Raw genomic sequence first — 26,081 nt, 5'->3', positions numbered from 1 at the left:
GCACATCTCGCCATGTTCTTCGCTGAATGCTCTAGGTTCAAGAGAGACAATAGAGCATTGTTCTTATGCTTTCCCCGCAGCCTGGAAGGAGTCGCGGCCAAATGGTACGCGGAACATATCAATCCTATAGAACTGAAAGAGTTCGACAAAGTTGTGAATTTGTTCGTTGAACGATCCTTGTTCAATACTAAAGTGCTCCCAACATTGAGCCATCTCTGCAATCTAAGGCAGAATGAAAATGAAAAGGCAAGGGACTTCATTCGCAGATGGAGAGAGACCTGCAACAAAATGAGGGATCCTATATCAGAAAGGCATGCTCTATCGCTGATCCTCAATAATTTTTCGCAACCTCTGAGAGGATTAATTTCTACCTCACCATCCAAATCTTTTGTTGAACTCATTGAGCAAGCAGAATGGCTCGAGCTGAGCATGGAGAATGGAGCCTATGAAGGCTTCACATTTTCCAAGAATAACCCTCAAGGTGAACAAAAGAAGAAGGCTCACTTCACTTTTGCAGCTAAATCTTTCAATAATAGCAAAGGCAACAAGAATAATCATGGCAACAGTCTAGAGAGAATCAAAAAGCAAAAGGGGAAGGACATCAACAGTGATAAACCTGTCCAATCCAGCCCTCAGCATCAAAAGAAAGATCAGGAAAAATCAAAGCGCAAGGACTGGAGAACTGACCGAGAATTCACCCCTCTGGATCAGACACTCGAGAGTATCCTCGAGTATATGCTTGAGAAAGACCTTGTCCGGTTGCCTAGAGCCAATGATCCTCCAGCAATTATGGGCAGATTCAAAGAACAATTTTGCAAGTTTCATCGAGCAGTAGGGCACGATACAGAAAACTGCTTCGTCCTTAAAAACATTGTTCAAGACTGCATTGACAAGAAGGTCCTCGTTGAAGATAAAATGGAGGACTAGTCATCCTGACAAAGATTTTTTTCTACAATCATTCAAGAAGATGACAATGCCAACAATTTCCCATTTCCCATCTTGCTTTTTCAAAAGAATAATGTAATCCCATTCTTTTTCCTTGATTTTAAAGCATCAATAAAGTCATCAAATTTTTCAATAGCTTGGTGCCATCTTATTTACTTTCTCTTCCTTTTCATAATGTCTCTCTTGTGAGGAATGATCTTTAGGACATCTATCAGTCAAGAAGCTTGTCGCCTTATTCATCAATTATCCTTCTTTTATTCAAAATTTTCTCCCTAGTTACACTGGGGCATTTTTTTTTGGAAAATTTATCTTTACCTCAAAACATCATGTATGCAGGCAAGATAAACCATTCTCTCATTTTGCATATATATGCACTCATTTGCATCAATTTGCATTCATTTGCACTTCATTTGCATTTCATGTGCATGTGCATTGCATTTGCATTAACTATGCCCACCAATTCCAATTAAAATCCTCGAGTCATTCAATTCTTCAATTTCGACCTCCGGGTCACCCAATTTCCAATTTTCAAATTACCAAAATTCTCAATTTCGACCGCCAAGTCATCCGATTTCTATTCCCCGTTCAGGATAAGGGAATAATTCTGAAACCATTCATAGAAGTGATCCAACTCTTTATAATGGTCCCTGTTCTTCATTGAACTGATAGTGTTCCAAGTGAACTAGTAGTCGTTCTCCATTGAACTGATAGTGTTCCAAGCGAACTGATAGTTGTTCTTCATTGAACTGATAGCGTTCCCAAGTGAACTGATAGTCGTTATTCATTAAACTGATAGTGTTCCCAGTGAACTGATAGTCGTTCTTCATTAAACTGATAGTGTTCCCAAGTGAACAGATAGTCGTTCTTCATTTAACTGATAGTGTTCTAAGTGAATTGATAGTGTTCCCAAGTGAACTGATAGTCGTTCTTCATCGAACTGATAGTCGTTCTTCATCGAACTGATAGTCGTTCTTCATCGAACTGATAGTCGTTCTCCATCGAACTGATAGTCGTTCTTCATCGAACTGATAGTGTTCCCAAGTGAACTGATAGTCGTTCTTCATTGAACTGATAGTGTTCCAAGTGAACTAATAGTCGTTCTTCATCGAACTGATAGTGTTTCAAGTGAACTAATAGTCGTTCTTCATCGAACTGATAGTCGTTCTTCATCGAACTGATAGTGTTCCAAGTGAACTGATGGTCGTTCTTCATTGAACTGATAGTGTTCCAAGTGAACTAATAGTCGTTCTTCATTGAACTGATAGTGTTCCAAGTGAACTGATAGTCGTTTTTTCATCGAACTGATAGTGTTCCAAGCGAACTGATAGTCGTTCTTCATCGAACTGATAATGTTCTCAAGTGAACTGATAGTCGTTCTTAATTGAACTGATATTGTTCTCAAATGAACTGATAGTCGTTCTTCATTGAACTGATAGTGTTCCAAGTGAACTAATATTCGTTCTTCATTGAACTGATAGTGTTCCAAGCGAACTGATAATCGTTCTCCAGCGAACTGATAGTTGTTCTTTATTGAACTGATAGTGTTCTCAAGTGAACTGATAGTCGTTCTTCATCGAACTGATATTGTTCCCAAGTGAATTGATAGTCGTTCTTAATCGAACTGATATTGTTCCCCCAAATGAACTGATAGTCGTTCTTCATTGAACTAATATAGTTCCCAGCGAACCGATGATCGTTCTTTATTGAACTGATATTATTCCCGGCAATGATCATTTTTAATTGAACTGATATTATTCCCACCGATGGTTGTTCTTAATTGAACTGATATTGTTCCCAGCGAACCGATGGGCGTTCTTAATTGAACTGATATTGTTTCCAACGAACCGATGGTCGTTCTTAATTGAACTGATATTGTTCCCAGTGAACCGATAGTCGCCTCCTTTGGGGAAAAGAAAGGATAATTTTCATCACGGATGCGTTAAGCCAGACCTCAAGTGCTCTCTTTCATCAAGGATTTCTAGAACATTTTGTCAATTTATCAATTACCTGTTGATTTCAAAATCTTATTGCATAAATTTTTACCTCAGTTTACCTTTAGCATTACTTCCAAAAGAGTGAAGCTTTTGCGAAAAGAGATTCAAAATTCAAATTCTTTCTATTGGCCAACCAAAAGGATGAAGGATAAATCCTCGATATGGCCAGAAAAGAAGATTCAATGTTATTGAAAAGCCATAAATGATTGATATTGATCGCAGTTATGGCACATCTTTAAAGACTATTCTTGTAAAGACGAGGCGGTGAAAATATCCTAAGCGCTAGAAAAGAGAGCGTTTACCCAATCCGTGTCTCCTCAGAATCACCTAAGCTGCCATTAAATATCCGCAAAAGGGATCTCAAACTTGTCGTCAAGATAAAGGCGAACTAAGCGAGTAGACCTTCGGGGCCAAAGAAGATTTGAAACATCTCCAAGATGACGGAGTTTGTGACGGATCCTTCCAGGGAAAGTCCAAAGCACTGTCGAGATGAAGGCAGATGCGATGAACCTCTCGACAATCCCTAAAAGATATTTAATTTCAGCTATCATCCAAAGATCTCCAAACCCATCGTCCAAGAAGGATCGAAACAACTCTAAGTTGAAGGAGCTTGTGACGTACCCTCCCAAAAGAGAGCAAGAGAGGAAAAATAGAGAGAGAAAAAAAAAGTCAAAACAACTCCAAAATGAAGGAGAATGTAGCCAAAACCCAAAAGAGCCAAAAGAGTGCAGAAAGATTATCATGAGAGAAGCTCTCAGGATATCAAACTACCAAATCTATCAAGAATCCTCTTTAAATTTGTGAAATTCTATTATCAATACTCTTTCATCAATTGCTTTCATAATATAAAGTTCTCTTTCCTGTTCATATCAAGGAAATTGATAGCTTCCTTGAAGAAGGTCAATTGCAAGCGATTTGGATTTCAAGTCTCGATTCTACGAAGTGAACCTTGTTTGGAGGTAATGCTTTGGGTAGAAAAGAAAGAATGTTTTTGCCACAATATGCATCATTTTCAAATATTTTGAATCAACAACAAAATTCTCAACATTTTGACAATACTTTCTAGCTATCCAGACGCGAAGTGAGAGCCATATGTTCGTTTTCGATGCATCCTGACACCAATTTCAAATCCTTCCTAAGGACTTGATTCCTTCCCTTCTTTGAGAGCATGAGATCTTAGATTTGCACACTTCCCTGTGTCCCCACTGTCCCACCATAGACAATCCAATTTCGGTTCGAGGTCGAACCACCATCATTCCTCGCAAAAGGCAATTTTAAAAGGTATTTAGTCACAGCAATGAGACGCCCAAAATCAATCCTTTTTCAAGCTTTAGGGACCCCATTTTCCTTCCTTTTGCAAAACCCCTGTCGGATTTACTGTGCAAAATCCGAAGCTTCCATCATGGTCTCTTTCGTCGAGGATTCCATCCATTTTCCGCCCGATCAGGATAAGGGTATAAACCTGAGCCTCACTCAAAGAGGTATTCCATTTTCCGCCCGATCAGGATAAGGGTATAAACCTGAGCCTCAATCAAAGAGGTATTTCATCTTCCGCCCGATCAGGATAAGGGTATAAACCTGAGCCTCATTCAAAGAGGTATTCCATTTTCTGCCCGATCAGGATAAGGGTATAAACCTGAGCCTCCTTTGAAGAGGTATTCCATTTTCCGCCCGATCAGGTTAAGGGTACAAACCTGAGTCTCATTTCGACGAGATATTTGATTCCCCAATCAGGTCAAGGGTTAAAACCTGAGCTTCGCTCCATGCGGGGTATTTCTGTCCCATCCAGGTTAAGGGCAAAAACCTGAACTTCGCTCTTATAGAGAAAATCTTTCCTCTTCATTCTTCATTTCATATCTACCATGATCACCGGGCTAATTTCCTCACATCCAGTCAGATCCTTCTAACTGGGGCATTTTTTTTATAACCCAAATTTGGTGTGTTTTTCTTTGCCACTAAGCTCGGCCACAAGCCAGCTTAGTAGCGAAAAGGGGCATCTGTAAACACCTCAAATTTTCATTCACCTCTCCAACATTTCCACCAAGCATCAGCATCCAGCCTCTCAAATCGCTGGAGGGCAAAATGGTCATTTTCTGAGCCCGGACCTTGCAAAAGTCTAAATTTCATCTGGAACTCTCAAAATTTCTCTATTTTTAGCTCAGATGTTCAAAATTTTATTCCTGACAGGAGACAGGCATCTCCAAGTCTTGGTTTAAGATTCCATTTCATAAGTCATGTCATTGCATAGCATTGCACGAGCATCTCATATCACTCCACTACACAGCATATCATTTTGAGGTCCAGAACTCTCGATTTCAAAATTTTCAATCCAGATTTGAATTTCAACTCTTTTCAAAACTGATTTCAAAACCCTGGGTCTTCAAAATTATCAATTCTTCCCATTTTACCCCCAGGGCTCTAAATTTTAAAATATTTCCTCAGGAAAACGATCTGGATAGTTTTCAATATGGATTTCAGCCACTTCACCTCAGATTTTGCCCTTTTGTCAGCTATTTCAACTATCATTCTTTTACAAAATCGCCCTACAGGGGCCAACTCTTTTCAAAAATTTCCGTTTTACCAATTAGTCCAGATTTTATGAAAATTCCAAAAAGAGGTTGTTGTCTTGTCCTTAATTCAATAAAGAAGCAATATGGGACCCACACTAAGGTGGTGTCACACAGGCTTTTCTTTTGAAAAACCTGAACTTTGAAAAACCCAAAAATATAGGAGCCTTGTCCCCTGGATTGGCGCCACTTTTCTTTTCTCTCTCCTCCCATTTATCTGCCAAGTGTCAGTGTGGGGCTACCTTAAGATGCCGCCACATGTCATTAGACCCCCTCTTTATTCCATGCCATGTGTCAGCATCCACCATCTTCACCCTGCGCCATGTGTCATTCCATAGATCACCCTGAGATGCCATGTGTCATGTGTTGTCCTGTCCAGAAAAAGCAAAACTTGTCTCCTCTGAGGTGGCGCCATTTGAAGAGTGTCTTCTGCAGGGGACACATGTCAACCTCTCCCTCTTTCAAAAAAGTAAACTGACACATGTCTCTTCCTACTTTTCTCAGAAAAGTAGGAGACACGTGTCACTCCTAGCTTCCTCCAGAAAAAGTAGAGTTGTCTCCTTCTGAGGTGGCACCATCTGAGGTATTCTCTTCTGCAGCAGGTGACACATGTCATTCTCTGCTCTTCTCAGAAAAAGCAAATGACACATGCCATTCTCTGCTCTTCTCAGAAAAAGCAGACTGACACATGTCATTCTCTGCTCTTCTTAGAAAAAGCAAATGACACATGTCATTCTCTGCTCTTCTTAGAAAAAGCATACTCACACATGTCATTCTCTGCTCTTCTTAGAAAAAGCAAATGACACATGTCATTCTCTGCTCTTCTGAGAAAAAGCAGACTGACACATGTCATTCTCTGCTCTTCTCAAAAAAAGTAGAGGACACATGTCATTTTCTGCCTCCTTCAGAAAAAACAACAATTCAAATATTCAAACTCCAGGCTGAGGTGGCACAAATCCTGAAGTCTCCTCCCTAAATTCATTTGTTGAGATGGTGCCACATGTCCCTTGCCCTCCTTTTCCTCCCTCCTGCCACATGGCATTGTAGGAGCCACTCTGAGGAACTGCCACATGTCCATCCTCCATTCCTCCATGGCCAACCTCCATTTGAAATTCAAATCTCTCTCTGAGGTGGCGCCATTTGAGAAGGCTTCTCCAGACAGCTGACACTTGTCTGCCACATGTCCAAACCTCCCTGCATCAGAAAAAGTAGAAACCCCCCCCCTCTGAGGTGGCGCATTCCGCTTATTCCAGTCCTGTTCTCCTGCCACATGGCATTATAGGAGCCACTCTGAGGAACTGCCACATGTCAGCCTCTCCTTTCTTGCAGAAAAGTAGAATTTGAATTCCTCTAAGGTGGCACAGTCTGCTTCTTCCACTCCTATCCTTATGACATGTGTCAAAAGCCTCCAGAGGTGATGCCACATGGCATGCTCCTATTGTTTCCAACTTTACACCTCAGAACACCTTTTGAGGTGGAGCCAATCCAGAGCCCCACTTGGCTTCATTTCTTTTATTTATTTTATATTTTTAATAAAAATAGCCCCATGAGGTGGCGCCACCTGAGGGCTCCCTACAAAAGGCAAATTTGAATTTCAAACTCCAACAGAACACCCTCTGAGGTGGCGCAATCTGGGAGCTTCCTGCAGAGAAAATCAAGCAAACCCAAATTTTGAAAATTTTCAAATTCTGCTGAGGTGTCTCACCCACAAATTTTCCCATTTTATTTTCTCAAAAATCAAAATAGCACCCCCTAAGATGGCGCCACATGGAGGGCTCAGATTGAGCCTGTTTGAAATTCAAAATTTTCAGAAAAATTCTATAAAAACAAGACTCCACGCCCAGCCTGGGGGAGCTTCTTTTGGACTTTGAAATTTGACCTAGACTTTCTTCAGAACACAATTTTGAACCTTGGAATCCACGCCCCCCTTGGGCTCAGAGAAGAAGGTGCAGTGGGTCGATCTTGGTGAATCCTCCGAAGCCCGGAGCGAAGGACGAACAAATCCCTTGGTAGCCATCATTTTCAAGAGTTTCAAAGCTGCATAAAAAATCAAGGTGCACCTCTTTTCCTCTTGATTTCATATCACGATTTGATTCGGGAGTCGTTTGAAGAAAGAGCTCATCCGAGGGATGGATTGAGCTATTCTCATAAAACGACAAATATAAAAATACATGATTATGCTTCCTTGATTATTTTTAGCATTAATTCATTTAGCTAGATTTAATTTGCATTTTATTTTGTTAATTTAGCATGTTTCATGAGTTAATTAGGATTAATTTAGCATTTACTTCAATTCTGTTCAGTTTCAGTAGTTCTCTGTTTTTGTCAGTCAGTCCACATGTCATTTCATGCATGTAATTTTTGTTAGAAAATCTATAAAAATCATGGAATGCGCCCTTTGGTGTCCCTAGAAATGTGGCAAAAATTCAGAAGCATTTGAATTCGTTTACTGCGGTAAACGTTCAAAACCGTGAGTCGAGTTTTACTACTCGAGATGCATTTTAACTTTTTATTTCCGGCTTGTAAAATCGAGATATCCCTCATGGGAGATCCGATTTTCGATACAAAAAATGTTCGGAACTCGAAAGGATGTCTAGTTTTTACCCTGATTTTCTCGGAGTTTTTTTGTTTTTTTTAATGTCTGAAAGAAATCCGAGATTGCGGGACACGTGTTAGAGCATGATTTGGGCCTCTGAGACTTTGGATTGACTTAGGTCGACGGGTTCTCTTTGGGTATTGCTCCAAATCCAAATCTGTAAAAAGTGAATGTTATATTAGGGATGTCCTCTATTTGCATCTGAAAGTTTGTGATTTTTAAAATAGTGGTGATATTTGCTTCGAATTTTTCTTGTCAGTCACCTGTTTGGTCACATTTGTATGTTCTGTCGATTTAGGAACAAAGAGTTATATTTTTATCTGTGTTTTCGTTGATCAAATGCCAAAATCATGAACATGAAAGTTGTCCCTGTAGGTGTCTTGAGTAGTTCTGTTAAATATCAAAAATTTCCATGGCCGTTTTCTATTTATTTAGCATTTTATGTTATATTAGGTCGATTTTACCTCCATCAAAACCAAATCCCTGCTACCGAACTCACCATGACTCAAATCCCGAGGCTGTAAAAACCAAACGTGTTCAATTTCGGGTCCTTTAGTAGTATGCAAAATATCAGAAGTTTTCATGGTGTAAATCTTGCATTATCATATTAAGCATTGCATTTGGTTCGGGTCCGTAGGCGAAATCCGCCCTTTTTAGGACTTTCTTTAAATTTTAGCATTCAAATCATATCATTTCGTGAATTTTAGCATTCTAGGCTGTTTATCAGAGTATGTATATGCTTCATACCGAATTTGGTGTAATTTGGAATCCTTTTGAGGCTTGGTTTAGCCATAACATCAAAACAGGGCCCCGCGGGACCCGAATCCAAGCGAAAAACAAGCAAAATTCATTATTTTGGATAAATTGCAACATGTCAAATTCTGATTTTACAGTCCTAATGTGTTTAGCAGCATGTCATAATGTCTCATGCTGCATTTCATCATCATTTGATTCAATTTGAATTTCGAAATCTCAATTTTACCAAGTTTTCCTTCAAAAAACCCTGATTTTAAAGGTATAACTTTAATATTAGGGGTATTTTGGTCATTTTGACCCCAATTCCGAATTTCAAACTATTTTCTACTGAATTTCTTGCATTTTAATCATTTCAAATATCAAGGAAGCATGATAATAGGGTTTATATCCAATTAAATCCAATAATTTCAGAATATTATTGGAAAATCTTCGAAAAACCCACATATTTCAGCTAACCCTATTTCAAGTTTGGCAGGGACATTCAAAAGAAGGAGATGAAGTCTGCAATTTCCCTTTATTTCATTTATTTAGTGATCTAATAATGTAAACCTTGGAATAAGAGATTTAATTTCCTGCTTAGACTAGGATGCATATCATATAGTTTAAATTCATGCAATATCCTGTTTCTATGATTCATGCATTTTATTTCAAAAGCACTATGGATGTTCATGAATGGCACATGCACCAACTCTTAGGGAGTTGATGGACTCGGTGGAATCCATATTTACGATCCTAGTCGAAATATGGACGAGACCCAGATCCATCATCTTTCTACTAGTCACATTGAGCCTACACTCTTAGGCTATCTTAAAATGCACATCATATTTCTAATATTTTCAAAGTATTGTGCATTAAATCAATTAAACTCTGAACATATTCACGGCCACAGTCAGGATATGTGAAGGATTTATTTTGACTTAATACACATTTTTCCAACAAATTTCTTAGAAAATCTTTCAAAGTGCATTCATACATCCATATCATTTGCATCATGAAATCCTTGGTTTTCCCATGATTTTCTTAAGAAAACTTCATTCTCAAGAAATCGATTTCTCAAGAAACTCTGAGGTTTTTCCAAAATCGGTTTTCCCAAGTTAAGTTTTCACAGTTTTCCATGGAAACCAGTCTCTCAATAAACTTCCAAGTTGGATTTCCAAAATCAAAGTTTTCCCTCGATTTTCCCTAGAAAATGTTATTTTCTTAAGATTTTCAAAAAGAGTTTTTCAATCTTCCTCAAGAATCAAAAATCGATTTCCAAGTATTTCAAAAGATAAGATTCTCAGGAATTCAATTTCCTAAGTTTTGAATTTCCTTCTCCAAAGAGCTTTCCCATAAATTTTCTATCATTTTCCTAAGAAAATTCTCAAAGTCTGAGTTTTCCCGATAAGTGTTTTCCTTTTCAAATGTTCATCTTTTCTCAAGAATTCCTTCCATTTTTCCCGAGATTCTCATTTCTTCATGTTTTTCCAAGTCTTTATAAATTTTCTCTAGGTTTTCCCCGAGATTCTCATTTCTTTATGGTTTTCCAAACTTTCCTGAGATTTCAAATTTTCTTCATCTGAGTTTCCTAAGGGATTGATTTCCTGAGAAATGCTTTTCAACTCCAAATGTTTTCTAAGCATACATCATAATTTTCCAACTTATATTTTACCAAATTTCATAGCACATGCCTGAATTCTCTGTGCATTTAGGATAGAACACGATTTCGATAATTTTATTAAGTCAAGCACAATTTTGGTCCTTGGTTTGATTACCCCTGTTAAAGGCGACAGGAACGGTCGAACCTCGTACCGACAGGTCGAGCCCCATCCCATGGATTTTCCCGCAATTTTCAAAAATGAAGGCGAGTATTTCAAAACAATTTCCAAAATCCGGTCAAGTTTGAATCGCGAAAGCATTTCCCTCTCTCTTCCGCAAGGAAGGGAAGACGGGAAAAATTTTGCGACGATAACAGAAACTGTGGTAGTACTGCCTCTACATGTTCAGAAACCTGCTCTGAAATTTGCATCACTTCTAGAATTACCTCTTGATCAGTATCAGCAACAGCGGCTAGTACAGCTTGATTTGCTAGATGAAAAAAGACTCAGAGCAGCAGAGCACGCTCAATCATATAGTCAAAGGATAGCCAGACAATATGCAAAATCTGTCATCGAAAGAAAATTTCGAGTCAATGATCTAGTGCTTAGATCAACGAGTTATTTCAAACATTGCCCAGGTGGCAAGTGGTCACCAAATTGGGAAGGTCCTTATGTTGTCAAAGAGGCATTACCTCGTAACTCATATCGGCTCATCAATGCCGATGGAGTGGAATTACCAGATCCCATTAACGCTCGGCATTTGAAAAAATTCTATACTTAAATCATGTCTTATCCTTTGTAATTCCTCCAAATTTTTCTTCGAATAATGGTCAAGATTCTCTTTTCCTAGTTACACTGGGGCATTTTTAAAATTTTGTTTTTATCTACAAATACCCTGTATGCAGGCAGGATAAACAAATCTCTCATTTCGCACGCATATGCACTCATTTACACCATTTTCATATCTGCATACATCTGCGTTCATTTGTGTCAGTATTCGTTGGCATGCATTTGCACCAAATTCAATACCCATTCAGGATAAGGGATAATCCTGAGACCCCGACAATCATTCTCGTTACAATTTTCAAATACTATAAATGCCTCAGTCTCTTTCTGAATTTCAAAGATTCAATTTAAAAATAAAGTATATTTTCAAAACCCAGTGCTCGAACTGGTATATTTCCAAAATTCAGTGCTCGAACTGATATATTTCCAAAATCCAATGTTTACACCATCGGGCCATCCAATTTCCAATTGCGACCTTCAGGTCAATCAATTTCCAATTCCCAATTTCAAATTTCAAATTTCAAATTTCAAATTTCAAATTTCAAATTTCAAATTTCAAATTTCAAATTTCAAATTTCAAATTTCAAATTTCAAATTTCAAATTTCAAATTTCAAATTTCAAATTTCCAATTTCTAAATTCAAAATTCCAATTTCCAATTTTCCAATTTCCAAAATTCAAATTTCAAATTTCCAAATTTCCAATTTCGACCTTTGGGTCAATCAAGTCCCAAATTTCCAATTTCCAATTTCGACCTCGGGTCAATTAAATTTCAATTTTGACTTTCGGGTCATTCAATTTTCAAATATCAATTTCCAAATGTCTAATATCAAATTTCAAATTTCAAATTTCAAATTTCAAAATTTCAAAACTTCCAATTCCAATTTCGACCTTTTGGTCACTCAATGCCAATTTCAAAATTTCTCTTGCGAGAGACCCTTTGTATAGGGAGAGTTCGAGGGAGCTCGTTCTTTTCGCATGCTATCCAATTCGTTCACTTAACCCCTTTTCAGGGAGAGTTTGAAGGGACTCGTGTCTTTGTGAACCGTTTGCAAAACAAAATTTCAATTTCATACAAGAAACCCTTAGTTCAGGGAGAGCTTCGAGGGAAGTTTGCTTTCCTTGTGACCATAATTTCAGACTAGGCCATTTCATTATGAAGGACCCTCTTTTCAGGGAGAGTATGATGGACTCGTTCCTTCATGACCAATTCACTGACCTCACCAATACCGCCCCCCTTTCTATAAGAGAAGCCTAATGTTAGGAAGTTTTGACAAAAGCTTAATTTCTCTTTGAAAGTTCGTTTTGCAAACACCTCCTCTTCAGGGAAGAGAGGAGTAATTTCTAATTCCAATTTCTGAATCTTCTCCTTTGGGGAAAGGAGAAGAGAATTTATGTCATGGATGTGTTGCGTTGTGCTTTAAATGCTCTCTTTCACAAAGGATTTCAAGAACATTTTGTCAATTTGTTATTAAATATTTGTTGACTTTAAAATTTTTTATCACACAAAAACATTACCTCAGAATACCCTCAGTATTACTTCCGAAAGGACAAAGCTTTTGCGAAAAAGGATTCAAAGTTCAAAATCTTTCGATTGGCCAACCAAAAGGCTGCAGAATAAATCTTCGATATGGCCAGCAAAGAATATTCAATGTTGTTGCAAAGCCATGGGTGATTGTTATTGATCGCAGTCAATGGCACATTTTTAAAGATCATTCTTGGGAAATAAAGCAGTCGAAATATCCTGGGTGATACAGAAAAAAATCCACCCAATCTCCATATCTCCTCAATCACCTAAGCTGTAATTAAATATCTGCAAAAGGGATCTCTCAATTGTCGTCAAGATGAAGGCGAATTAAGCGAGTAGACCCCCGGGGCCAAAGAAGATTTGAAACATCTCCAAGATGACGGAGTTTGTGACAGATCCTTCCAGGGAAAGTCCATAGCACTGTCGAGATGAAGACAGATGCGATGAGTCTCCCGACAAACCCTAAAAGATATTTAATTTCTGCTATCATCAAGAGATTTCCAACCAAAGAGCCAATAATCGTCAATATAATCCCTGAGAGAAAAGAAGGATCGAAACATCTCTGAGATGAAGGAGTTTGTTACGTACCCTTCCAAAAAAAAGATCTCCAAAATGAAGGATGATGTAATCCCCAAAAACCCAAGAGAGCTCCAATTCTGCCAAGAAAATAAAAGAAAAAGAGGGCAGAAAGATTATCATGAGAAAAATCCCAGGATATCAGACTGCCGAATCTGCCAAGGATCTTCTTTAATTTTGTGAAATTCTTTTATCAATATTCTTTCACCAATTGCTTTCACAATATAAAAAATACTCTCTTTTCTGCTCATATCAAGGAAATTGATAGCTTCCTTGGAAGAAATCCAATTGCAAGCAATTTGAATTCGAATCTTGATTCTACGGAGTTAAGCCCTGTTGGAGGTAATACTTCAGGTAGAAAAGTTGGAATATCTTCAAAACAATGTGTATCATTTTCAATTACTTTGAATCAACAATAATTTTCAACATTTCGACAATATTTTCTAGCTATCCTTACGTGAAGCGAGAGCTTGAGGTTCATCTTTGGCGCATCTTGACATCAGTGGTTATCCCTTTTAGGACTTGATAACGGGAGTTTTCAAGATTCCTTTCCTTCTTTGGTATAATCTGAGCGCCTGGGCTCTCAGATTCGCACACTTCCCTGTGTTCCCACTGTCCCACTATAGACAGTCTAATTTTGGCTTGAGGTTAAGCCACCAATTCCAGCAAAAGGCAATTTCAAAAGTTATTTAGTTTCAGCAATGAGGTGCCCAAAATCAAACCCCTTTTCAAGCTTTAGGGACCCCAATTTCATCATTTTGTAAAACCCCTGTCGGATTTATTATGCAAAATCCGAAGGTTCCATCATGGTCTCTTCTTTCGAGGATTCCATTCATTTTTTTCATTGCCCGATCAGGTTAAGGGTACAAACCTGAGCCTCATTTGATGAGGTATTTCATTTTCATTTCCCGGTCAGGATAAGGGGTTAAACCTGAGCTTCATTTTGATGAGGTATTTCATTTCCCGGTCAGATTAAGGGTTAAACCTGAGCTTTGTTTCTACATGAGGTATTTTCTGTCCCATCTAGGTTAAGGGCAAAACCTGAATCTCACTCCTTTTGAAGTAAAATCTTCTTTATTCTCCATTTCACACCTATCATGATCACCGTCAGGGTTGATTCTTTCATACCCAGCTAAAATTTTCTAACTGGGGCATTTTTATAATCCAAATTTGGTGTGTTTTCTCTGCCACTAAGCTCGGCTTTCAACAGGCTTAGCAGCAAAGAGGGGCATCTGTAAACACCCCAAATTTTCACTCTCATCCAGTGCTTACATTTCATGTGTCATTGCATATCATTGCATGCATTCGACATGTCATTTCATTGCATTGCATAGCATTGCATGCCATTACATCTCATTTTTGAGATCCAGCACTCTTGTTTTCAAAATATTTAATCCAGACTTGGGTTTTTTTAAAAAACTTCTCTTTCAAAATTAATTTTAAAACCTGGGATTTTAATCAACATTATGTCATTTGCCAACCCCCAGGACCTTATATTTTGAAGTATTTTCTCAGAAAACAATCTGGATTCATTTCAAACTCAATTTCAATTGATTTCAATTCTCAGATGAGGCCCATTTATGGTGGTGTCGCTTCTTGATTCCTTTATTTATCAAAAATTTCAAAAATTTTAGAGTCCTAGTTGGATCAGGACTCTGTATTTTTATCTTTTTGAACCGTTTCAAAACACCATTCTGATTTTAAACCAGTTATAGACATATCCCTTGTCTATTTCCTCCATTTTGGCCAAAATTTCAGAGTCCTAGTTGGATCAGGACTCTTCTTCAAGAGTCCAGTCGGATCAGGACTCTTCTTCAGAGTTTCAACTAGATTAGAACTCTAATCTTTTATAGCTATTTTATCCATTTTCAATCAAATCTTTCAAAATGAGTCAGAAACTCAGAGTTTTAGTCAAAACAGGACTATATTCAGAGAGTCCTAGTTGGATCAGGACTCTGATCCTGATTTCAATTTTGAGAGAATCTTTCAGAAATCTTTCAATCTACCAAAACTATTACACTTTTATCAAAGAATTTCAAAATTATAAGATTTTATCTCAGAGTCCTGATCAAATCAGGACTCTACCCCAGAGTCCTGATCGAAGTAGGACTCTATCCAAAATTGATTTTCTCACTTCATTTTCACTGGGTTTCAAAGGCTTTGCCCAAATTTCATCATTTGCTTATCAGAAAACCAAAATTCTTAGAGTTCTGATCGAATCAGGACTCTTTCTCAGAGTCCTAATCAGATCAGGACTCTGAACCAAAACTTCAATTTTATCCTGTTTTTAACTGTTTTTCAAAATTCTCTCATTTGTTTTCTTAGAAAATCCAAAAAATTGAGAGTCCTAGTTCAATTAGGACTCTGTCCTAGAGTCTCAGTTGAATCAGAACTCTTTTTTATTTCAATATTTGTTATTGTTTTTAACTGTTTTCACAAGTTCTTTCATCTATTTTTCAGAAAATACCAAAAAATCTAGAGTTTCAGTCCGATCAGGACTCTATCTCAGAGTCCTAGTCCAGTCAGGAGTCTGTTTTGAAGTCTATTTTTACTTCCATTTTCGTTTCTTTCTATTGGTTTTCAAAATTTAGGTCATTTTGTAGAGTCCAGTTAATTCAGGACTCTATTTCAGACTTCTGATCGAGTTAGGAGTCTAACCCTGACATTATTTTCTGACTTATTTTATTATTTTTTTATAAAGTCTTTTCAAAAATTCCTGCATTTGGCTTTTAAAACCAAAAATATCAGAGTCCTAAAAATCCAGGACTCAAACCCGGAGTTCCAGTTCGCTTGAAACTCTATTTTTCAAAGATTTTGAATTTTAATTATTGATTTTAACCCCTTCTTAAAGGTATTTTCAGTGTTTATTTCAAATTTCTCAAAACATGGTGTGGGCCCACTCAGTTGGCGCCACATCCAGAGGAGTTCTAACTCAGTTGGAACTCTGTCATTTCAAAACTTTGAATTTCAAGTTTGCTTTTGAAAATCTTTTGAAAACTCCCTCAATTTCGAGTTTTAAAGTCATTTCTTTAAAAACTCAAGTAGAGCCCACTCGAGGTGGCGCCACATTTGAGAAAGTCAGGGTTAGCTTAGTCTTAGTCAGTGTCTTGGTTAGTTTTAGAAGTTTAGAAGAGTCAAAATTTATTTTGAAAATTCATTTTTAAAGTTTGGTTTTTAAACTAGTGTTTTTAGAGGTTTTTTAAAACTTTAAAAACCAAATGTGGAAAAGTACCAAGTGGCACCATATTTGGGGGCTTTTTAGAATTAGTGAGGGGTTAATTAGGAACTAATTAGGATAATCTAGGCTAGGGGTAGTTAGGTAACTTCACCCCAAAATCGCCCCCCTTGTTAGAGTCCAAAAAATTCAAAATTCCCAATTTTTAAACCTAAAAAATTTCTATAAATAGTCTCCATAGGGGGGTCGATTTTGACAACTCTCTCTCCTTGGATTCTTGGAGCTTCTCTCTCCTCTCCAGCCCCTCCATTGCAGCCACCTCAAGGTAATTATTTTTTTTATTTTTAGCTTTTACTTAATGTTTTTAGTAGTTTTAAATCAATTTTAGCCATTAATATCATCTATTCCATGGATTAAATCATGGATTCAAGTCCAAAAACCTCAAGAGAGGTTCAAGAAAGTGATCTAACTCTGTTTTATGGTGTTTACAGAGACTCTAATCCGTTAGAATCAAATATTGTATCGATTTTCATGTTATTAACCAATAAATCATGAGATTTACCCTTTTAATGGGTTAGATCCATGTTTTTAAAGGTAAAATCAAATCCCAGCCATTGATTCCCTAAGTTTTATTTATTTCTTTGTTTTTTCATGTTTATTATACGTTTTTCAGAATAGAAATAATTTTAGTTTTACTGTTTTAGTATTTGTTTTATTATTTTCATTAGTTAAAGCATGATTTATTAGATTTTATTAGATTTCTGTGTGCTTTTAGTTTAGAACAGAAAAAAGCATGTTGTTTTGGATTGAAATATTTAATGTTAATTCCTGATTTTTTTATATGTGATACATGCATATGTGATTGAATGACTGTAAAAAAATCAGAGGTTTTGGGATTCGGGAAACCTATCAGAAAAATCAGACATCAAATCAGGATTTTCAATCTTTAAAATCGTAATTGAAATTCAAGAGGTAACTTGTTGTTATGATATTTTTCTTATCCTATATCAGATTTGAGATCCGTAAAGTGATGTGGATTAATGTTGAGATGATCTATTTACTGTGAAATTTTGGTAATTTTTAATCTCTGTTTAGTATTTTTCCTCTGACAGAGAGTCAGATTTTAAATTTAAAACTCATTAGGGTTTACCAAAACCCTAATATGACTTGTGTTGACCATAGATCTCAAACCACAGATCCGATTCATAATCTGTAAAAAAGGAGTTTCATTATTTTTTGTCTGTTGTTTACTGCTAAAATTTCAGAAATTTTGGATTAGGTTTGCTATTTATTTTTATATTTTCAATCTGAAGTAGCTATTTTAACCCCTGTTAGATTTGTTAGATTTTAGTTCAGATTGCCGGAAGGGTTTCTCCCTAATCGAAGATGCGTTTTACAATATGTAAAAAAGAAAACCTTTGTTTTTATGTCTAGTTTGCCTCTGTAAAAATTCAGAAGTTTTCATGGAAGATTAACCCCTGATTCGGGTCTAACTCTGAAACTGGTTGGTAACCTAGGTTAAAAATAGCTTATTTTAGGTTGTTAATGCAATTTTTGGATTAAAATATATCAAAAAAATATTTTTGCAATTCCAATATGATTTTAGAGTTATAATAAGTGTCTGTGCCAATTTTCATGAAATTTAAAATTCATTTGATGTTTGAATAGATCAAATTGCAAAATAGGGTACATGAAAGATCCAAAAACACTGCCAAAATCATGATATTTGGGATATTTCTTGATTTTCGTGTGTAATTTCATGTTTTTAGGGTTTGTTCATGTTTATAATCATATTAGGGTGTTTCATGTTTGATTTTGTGTTTATTCCCATTATAAATCTCAAGTTTTATCAAAATCTATTTCAAAAAACCCTGATTTCAAGGCCATAGTCTTGCTATCAGGGGTAATTTGGTCATTTGACCTAAATTTCGAAATTCCAAAACCCTAATTTTCATAATTTTAATCATTTCACATCATACTTAGTTCAATTTATTCTTATTTGTATTTCAAAAGTTGCATTTTATAAAATATCTTTCTGAAAACCCTGATTTCAAGGCCATAGTCTTGCTATCAGGGGTATTTTGGTCATTTTGACCCCAATTTCGAATTTTCAAATCTTATTTCCATTATTTATTCAATTTTATTTCCTATTTTATTAAGTTTATATCAGGGAATCATGGAAAAGGCTTATGTCTAGCAAAATCCAGCAATTTTCAGATATTACTGGATAAATCTAGAAAAGTCAACATATTTTCATTAACCAGTTTTTCTAGTTTTGCAGGGACATTGAAGACTTTATTTTTTTGTATTTTAATTCAATTAGTGATGTAAATTAAATGTAAATTTGGAATAAGAATTTCAATTCCTGCATAGAATAGGATACATTGCATATAGTTTTAAGCTTTGATATATAACTGCTATGTATGCCAATTCATGCATATTTTTACCGATTCACTATGGTCTAAACGAATGGCACGTGCACTAGCTCTTATGGAGTTGACAAACTTGGTGGAATTTGTATTTATGGTTATAGTCAGAATACGAATGATACCCAGATTTGTAATCTTCGTATTAGCCACATTCAGCCTACACTCTTAGGCTAACTTCAAAAATGCACTGCATTTCTCAAAAATACAAATAGAATTTCCTCAATTCCTTAAAACCAAGTATTTTAAATCTATATTCATTCAATTCATGCATTCGCAAGTTCAAATTCCAAATCATAGAAATCAATTTTCTCAAAATTTTCTAAGTCTTATTCAAAAATCGATTTTTTCAAAACATTGATTTTCCAATGATATTTCAAGTATTTCCCAAGTTCCAAATTCAATTTTTTAAGTTATATTCTCAATTTCAAAGTTTGAATTCAAAGAAATCAAGTTTTCCAAAGTTATTTCACATTTCTCAAAATCGATTTTCACAAAAACCTCTGGATTCTTCAGAAATTGATTTTCACTTTCCTCAAAAGTGTTTTTTTAACATGATTCATGATTTTCCAAGTGACATCTTTTCCAAGAATCTCCAAATATTTTTCAATATTCAAATCAAGCATCATGTTTTTCAAATATGCATTTTCATAAAATCATAGCACATGCCTGATTCTTTGTGCATTTAGGAAATAGAACATGATTTAGACAAGTTGAGCAAAGTTAAGCATACAATTGATCCTTGGTTCAATTACCCCTGGTAAAGGCGCCAGGAACGGTTGAACCTCATATCGACAGGCGAGTCCCATTCTTCAAAATTATCCCGCATTTTAAAACGGAGGCGAGTTATTTTCAAAATTCTTTTTCAAAGGTCAGTTTGACTCGCAAAAGTAAAAAATTTTGCGATGATAACAATGTCATCCCGGTTTCTCCTTTGTTGGAGCCGGGTGGGAGCCACTAGGTGTAGCGCAGCCAGATTTCCCACTTGAAAATCCTTTGGATTTTGAGTAAACTTTTTTTTTTTTGAAAATCAGATACGCAAGTGCCGAAGAAGCCAAAAAGTGAAAGGAGCGGAAAACCCTGGGCGGCCACTACAGGTGAGAAACAACAGTAAAGTGAAACAACTTACATTTAACTACATTCCACAAGTGTACAACTCATCATTCCCTTATACAAAACTAAAGCGGCCAGGATCCTTGAAGAGGGTTCAAAAGTGTGGGTTCAGAGTCTGCTGCAGCACACCGAGCTCCATCGCATGCCTAAGTAAAACCTATATCTCCATAACACTGAGTCAGTACTCTTTCGAGCTAGTGAGACAAACCAAACCACAATGTACCATATGTGGAAAATCGAAAGCAAGCTGTTCATACAGGACATAGCATGATTATTTACAATAATTGAACAATGATAGCATGAGAAAATATAAAGCAGTGTTGACTACACATGGAGCAATAAGAGAATACAACTAACAGGAGTTGATACGATTAAGCAAAGCATGACATTCCATTTCACAATTTTCATCCAGCAGCAAGTATGCATCAAGGAACATAAACAAACATATTCCATAACTTTCATAACATGGTACACATCACAGAACATAAAGTACTAACAATAGACTGTGATAGGCAATTAGATGTGTCATCGTGAACTGTGCACAAGTACAAGTGGACAAGTATGTACATCGTGTCATGAGTGAGAGAACTAGCCAAGTGCCAATACCAAACATTGTACGTTATGATAAGACAGTTAGAAACATTTGTCACGGTAAAGCGTGACTCACAAGTAGTGCCAAGGTTCATAAACCACGTATTACAAACCATGAGCGAGCTCATCTCGCTACGTGGGGCCATCGCCCACAAACCACTTGCTCAGGAGTTCCAATATCGCATGTCTCACGAGACTGCGATACAAACATGTATCCTGAGCAACCCTACGCACTAGGGAAATACATGTGACTTGCCAACGTGATAGTATATTCAAGTTTCACGAGCAAAAGCATGTAATTACATTCATTATCCATACGCTTTTGTGATAAGCGTGTGTGGTTTTGTACATGCCACTCCAACACCATCGAAAACCACACCACAACAAGTGTCAACACTCGTAAATAATATACAATTTGCTTAGATCCTTGTAAGACAAAGGAAAAGCCATAGTTATTTATTTTTTTTGACCTACGCTATAGGTTCTTCAATTACGCCAAAACCTTGTTTAAAGGCGTTCAATAAGGAGTTACTTGCAACTTTTACGCTCCATACAAGCGAACACACGCACACGGTGAGGCAGCACATTACTCGAATTGGTAGTTTGTCACTTAGAGCGCATACATAACTATTTAACGTAAAATTGCATAGGACAAAGCGCCATTGGTTCTTACCATTACATTGTGAAAACATAACTCGGCATGCAATATTTTATTTGCTACCATTTGTGGTACGACAAGTCAATCCCATCACATTATTGGGGTATTGGACCCCATGCTGTATAAGCACACATGCAGCCCCATGGGCTGCAGCCCGGGTGCTAACGAGACAAGGAACGTGGTGAAACGGAGGGGAACCACGACTGGGCTGCCGCTGTCCGGGTTAAGTTGGTGCTCGTACAAGCTGCAACAGTGACATGTGGCCCTAAACGAAAACGTGCAGGCCCGGTTGTAGCCAACGGAGGAACCCAGGTCTGGACCGACTGGTCCAGACCTCACGTGTGGTTCAGCCACCGCTGCACAACCACAATGGGTGCAGGCCAGCGGCCTGCATACCCGAAGGCAAAACCACCTGCTTCAACTTGGTTGCAGCAGGACCACCAAGGAGCTAGCCAGGTCTTGACCGACTACTCCAGACCCACAAACGGCTGCTCAAACATGAGGAGGGTCGTGACCACATGTCCAGACCAAGATTGGGCTCGGTCAGCGCGAAAGGAAGAAGGGGTAAACACCCCAACCGAACCTTGTTCGGTGCAAACACTCGGACATGTCTAGACCACATTCGGTCCAGACCATGTCCGGTCAGAGGAGAGCCCGACCCACTACAACTCAAGTTGGTGGGCTCGACTAAGGGTTACGCCCACCCAAAACAAGGGTAGGAAGGCCACCCAGGCTGACCCGTTGTGGTCGGCCTAGGGGTCACCCAAAAGCAACCAGGCGTCTAGAAATTTTCTAGACGCCCAAACAGAAATTAGAGGGGTAGAAGGAGTGCAGTGCTCAGCCCGCCTTCCCCAGTCCAGCAACACTTGAACCCCTAAAGGGGCCGACCCAACTGGGTGTGGCTTGCTGGACAAAAAGGGGTCGGTCTTAAGGCCTCCTCGCCAAATAGGAAAATGCCTTGGCAATACGGTTCACTGCCATAACAGGGCAGAACCGTGGTTGCCATGAATCAATCTCCCGAAAAGGAACGATGCATGGCTATGAAAAGGAAAGACCAAGGCAACCGAAGTCTGGAATAAAACCATGGGACCGATTCCTTTAATGCACATCAAAACACATGCAACCATGCTAAAACGAAAAATGTAGTCATGCAAGCATACCCATTGAAATCCACAAAACTGTATGGATTAATGTAGTGGTGGCTCATGAATCGTGCAAAAATACCAACACCTTACCAAATTGAAAATCCCAACTTCCACGCATGCAAGCTCACCCCTTTCTCTTGCTCAATCGAACCCACAATGATGTGTGAAAAGGGGAAACTCATAAAAATACATGAACATGTAAACTTGCTCAAAACAAAACTTAAAATGCATACAACTAGCTCAAGAAGGTCGACAATGGGAAAGATCCAATGCTCAATCGAAAACCACACGTATGGACATGCGTAGGAGGGTCTCACCTTCGAGGCTTTACGATGGAGAAGAAGGAGGTGCTCACGGCTGAAGCTGCACCATACTGTAAACACCCCAAATTTTCACTCACCTCCTCGACAGTTCCACCAAGCATCATCATCCAGCCTCTGAAATCGCTGGAGGGCAAAATGGTCATTTTCTGATCCCGGACCTTGCAAAAGTCCAAATTTCATCTGAAACTCTCAAAATTTCCCTATTTTTAGCTCAGATGTTCAAAATTTTATTCCTAATAGGAGACAGACATCTCCAAGTCTTAGTTCAAGATTGCATTTCATAAGACATGACATTGCATATCATTGCATGAGCATTTTAAATCACTGCACTGCACAGCATGTCATTTCAAGGTCCAGAACTCTTGATTTCAAAATTTTCAATCCAGATTAGAATTTTTACCCTTTTCAAAATTGATTTCAAAACCCTGGGTCTTCAAAATTATCAATTCTTCCCATTTTACCCCCAGGACTTTGAATTTCAAAATATTTTCTCAGGAAAACGATCTGGATAGTTTTCAATATGGATTTCAGCCACTTCACCTCAGATTTTGCCCTTTTGACAATTTCAAATATCTTCCTTTTACAAAATTGCCCTACAGGGGCCAACTCTTTTCAAAATTCCTGTTTTACCAATTAGTCCAGACTTTATGAAAATTCCAAAAAGAAGTTGTTGTTTTATCCTTATTTCAATAAAGAAGCAATGTGGGACCCACACTGAGGTGGTGTCACACAAGCTTTTCTTTTGAAAATTTGAATTTCGAAAAACCCAAAAATATAGGAGCCTTGTCCCCTGGATTGGTGTCACTTGTCTTTTCTCTCTCCTCTCATCTACATGCCAAGTGTCAGTGTGAGGCTACCCTAAGAAGCCGCCACATGTCATCCCATTTATCTACCATGTGTCACCCTATCCGTCATGCGCCATGTGTCATTCCAAGATTACCAGGAGATGCCAAGTGTCGTAGGTTGTCCTGTCTAGAAAAAGTGGAGCTTGTCTCCTCTGAGGTGGCGCCACTTGAAGTGTGTCTCCTGCAGGAGACACGTGTCAACCTCTCCCTTCTTCTAGAAAAGTAACCTAACACATGTCTCTCCCTACTTTTCTCAGAAAAGTAGGAGACACGTGTCACTCCTAGCTTCCTCCAGAAAAGGTAGGCTTGTCTCCTCTGAGGTGGCGCCATTTGGAGTGTGTCTCCTGCAGAGGACACATGTCAAGCTCTCATTTCCTCAGAAAAAACAAGTGCCATGTGTCATTTCCTGCTCTCTTCAGAAAAACTAGAATTCAAAGTTTCAAATCTCCTCATAGGTGGCGCAGATCCTGAACTTCAACTTTTCCATGTTGTCTGAGATGGCGCCACATGGCTTGGACCTCCTTCTCTCCCCTCTGCCACGTGTCATTCTCTGCTCCTTTCAGAAAAAGCAGGTGACACATGTCTCCTTCTACCTCCTTCAGAAAAAGTAGAGGACACATGTCTTCTCCCTACTTTTCACAGAAAAGTAGGAGACACATGTCACTCCTGGCTTTCTTCAGAAAAAGCAAACCATTCAAAATTCAAATAAAGCCTAGGTGGCGCAAATCCTGAGCTCTGATTTTTTCAGATGGCCTATGAGGGCGCCACATGGCTTCCCTCCTTTTCCTCCCTCTTGCCACATGGCATTGTAGGATCCACCCTGAGGTGGCGCCACATGTCCATCCTCCATTCCTCCAGGGCCAACCTCCATTTAAAATTCAAATTCTCCTCTGTGGTGGCGCCATTTGAGAAGGCCTCTCTAGACAGCTGACACTTGTCTGCCACATGTCCAGACCTCCCTGCATTAGAAAAAGTAGAAAAAACCCCCCTATGAGGTGGCGCATTTTGCTTCCTCCCTTCATGTTCTCCTGCCACATGGCATCGTAAGAGCCACTCTGAGGAAATGCCACATGTCAGCCTCTCCTTTCCTGCAGAAAAAGCAAAATTTCAAACATTTGAACTCCCCCAGAGGTGGCGCCACATGGCATGCCCCTACTGTTCCAACTTTACACCTCAGAACACCTTTTGAGGTGGCACCATTCCAGAGCTCCCACTTGGCTCTATTTTGATTTTTATTTTATTTTTAATAAAAGTAACCCACCATGAGGTGGCGCCACCTGAGGACTCCCTACAAAAGGTGAGTTTGAATTTCAAATTCCAAGAGAGCACCCTCTGAGGTGGCGCCATCTGGGAGTTCCCTGCAGAGAGAATCAAGCAAGCTTTTGAAAAATTCCAAATTCCCCTGTTGAGGTGTCTCACCCACAAAATTTCCATTTTTTTTATTTTTCTCAAAAATCAAAATAGCCCCATGAGGTGGCGCCACCTGAGGGATCCCTGCAAAAGCCAAATTCGAATTTCAAACCCCCAGATAGCACCCCCTGAGATGGCGCCACATGGAGGGCTCAGATTGAGCCTGTTTGAAATTCAAAATTTTTCAGAAAATCTATAAAAACAAGGCTCCACGCCCAAGAGAAGGGAGCATCTTTGGAGACCATTTTTGTGAACTTGAAAATCCGACCTAGCCTCCCTAAAATCTGATTTTGAACTTTGGAAATCGTGCCCCCTTTGGCTCATTGGAGAAGGTGGAGTAAAGTTCGTGCAGTGGCCAATTCGATTCAAGCATAGGTCGATTTTGGTGAACCATCCGAAGCTCGGAGCGAAGGACGAAGGAAGCTCGTAATAGCCGCCCCTTTCAAGAGCTTCTACGCTGCGTAACGAAGCAAGGTGCACTTCTTTTTCCCTTGATTTGATTCCATAATTCGATTCGGGAGTCGTTTGAAGAAAGAGCTCATCCGAGAGATGGATTGAGCTATTCCCATAAAAAGACATATATAAAATGTTTAATTATGCTTCCTCGAAGATTTTTAACCTTCATGCATTTAGCTAGGTTTAATTTGCATTTTATTTCATTCATTTAGCACATTTCATGAATTAATTAGGATTAGTTTAGCATTTATTTCAACTCTGCTCATTTTCAGTAGATCTCTGTTTTTGTCAGTCAGTCCACACGTCATTTCATGCATTTGTTTTTTATTAAAAATCCCAAAAAAATCACGAAATGCGCCCATAGGTGTCCCTAAAATTTTGCCAAAAATTCGGAGGCATTTGAATTTGTTTACTGCGGTAAACATTCAAAATGAAAAGTCGGGTTTTGTTACCCGGGATGCGTTTTGAAAATCATTTGCCGACTTGTAAAATCGATATATCCATCATGGAAGATCCAATTTTCAATCCGAAAAATGTTCCGAACTCGAGAGAATGTCTAGTTTTAAATATGAATTTTTCAGATTTTTGTGAATTTGTTTAGTGTCTGACAAAAAT

This window comes from Nuphar pumila, chromosome 11 (assembly GCF_984573655.1).
Source record: "Nuphar pumila chromosome 11, dmNupPumi1.hap1.1, whole genome shotgun sequence".
Classification (NCBI taxonomy): Eukaryota; Viridiplantae; Streptophyta; class Magnoliopsida; order Nymphaeales; family Nymphaeaceae; genus Nuphar; species Nuphar pumila.
Note: the sequence above shows the minus strand (reverse complement) of the source record.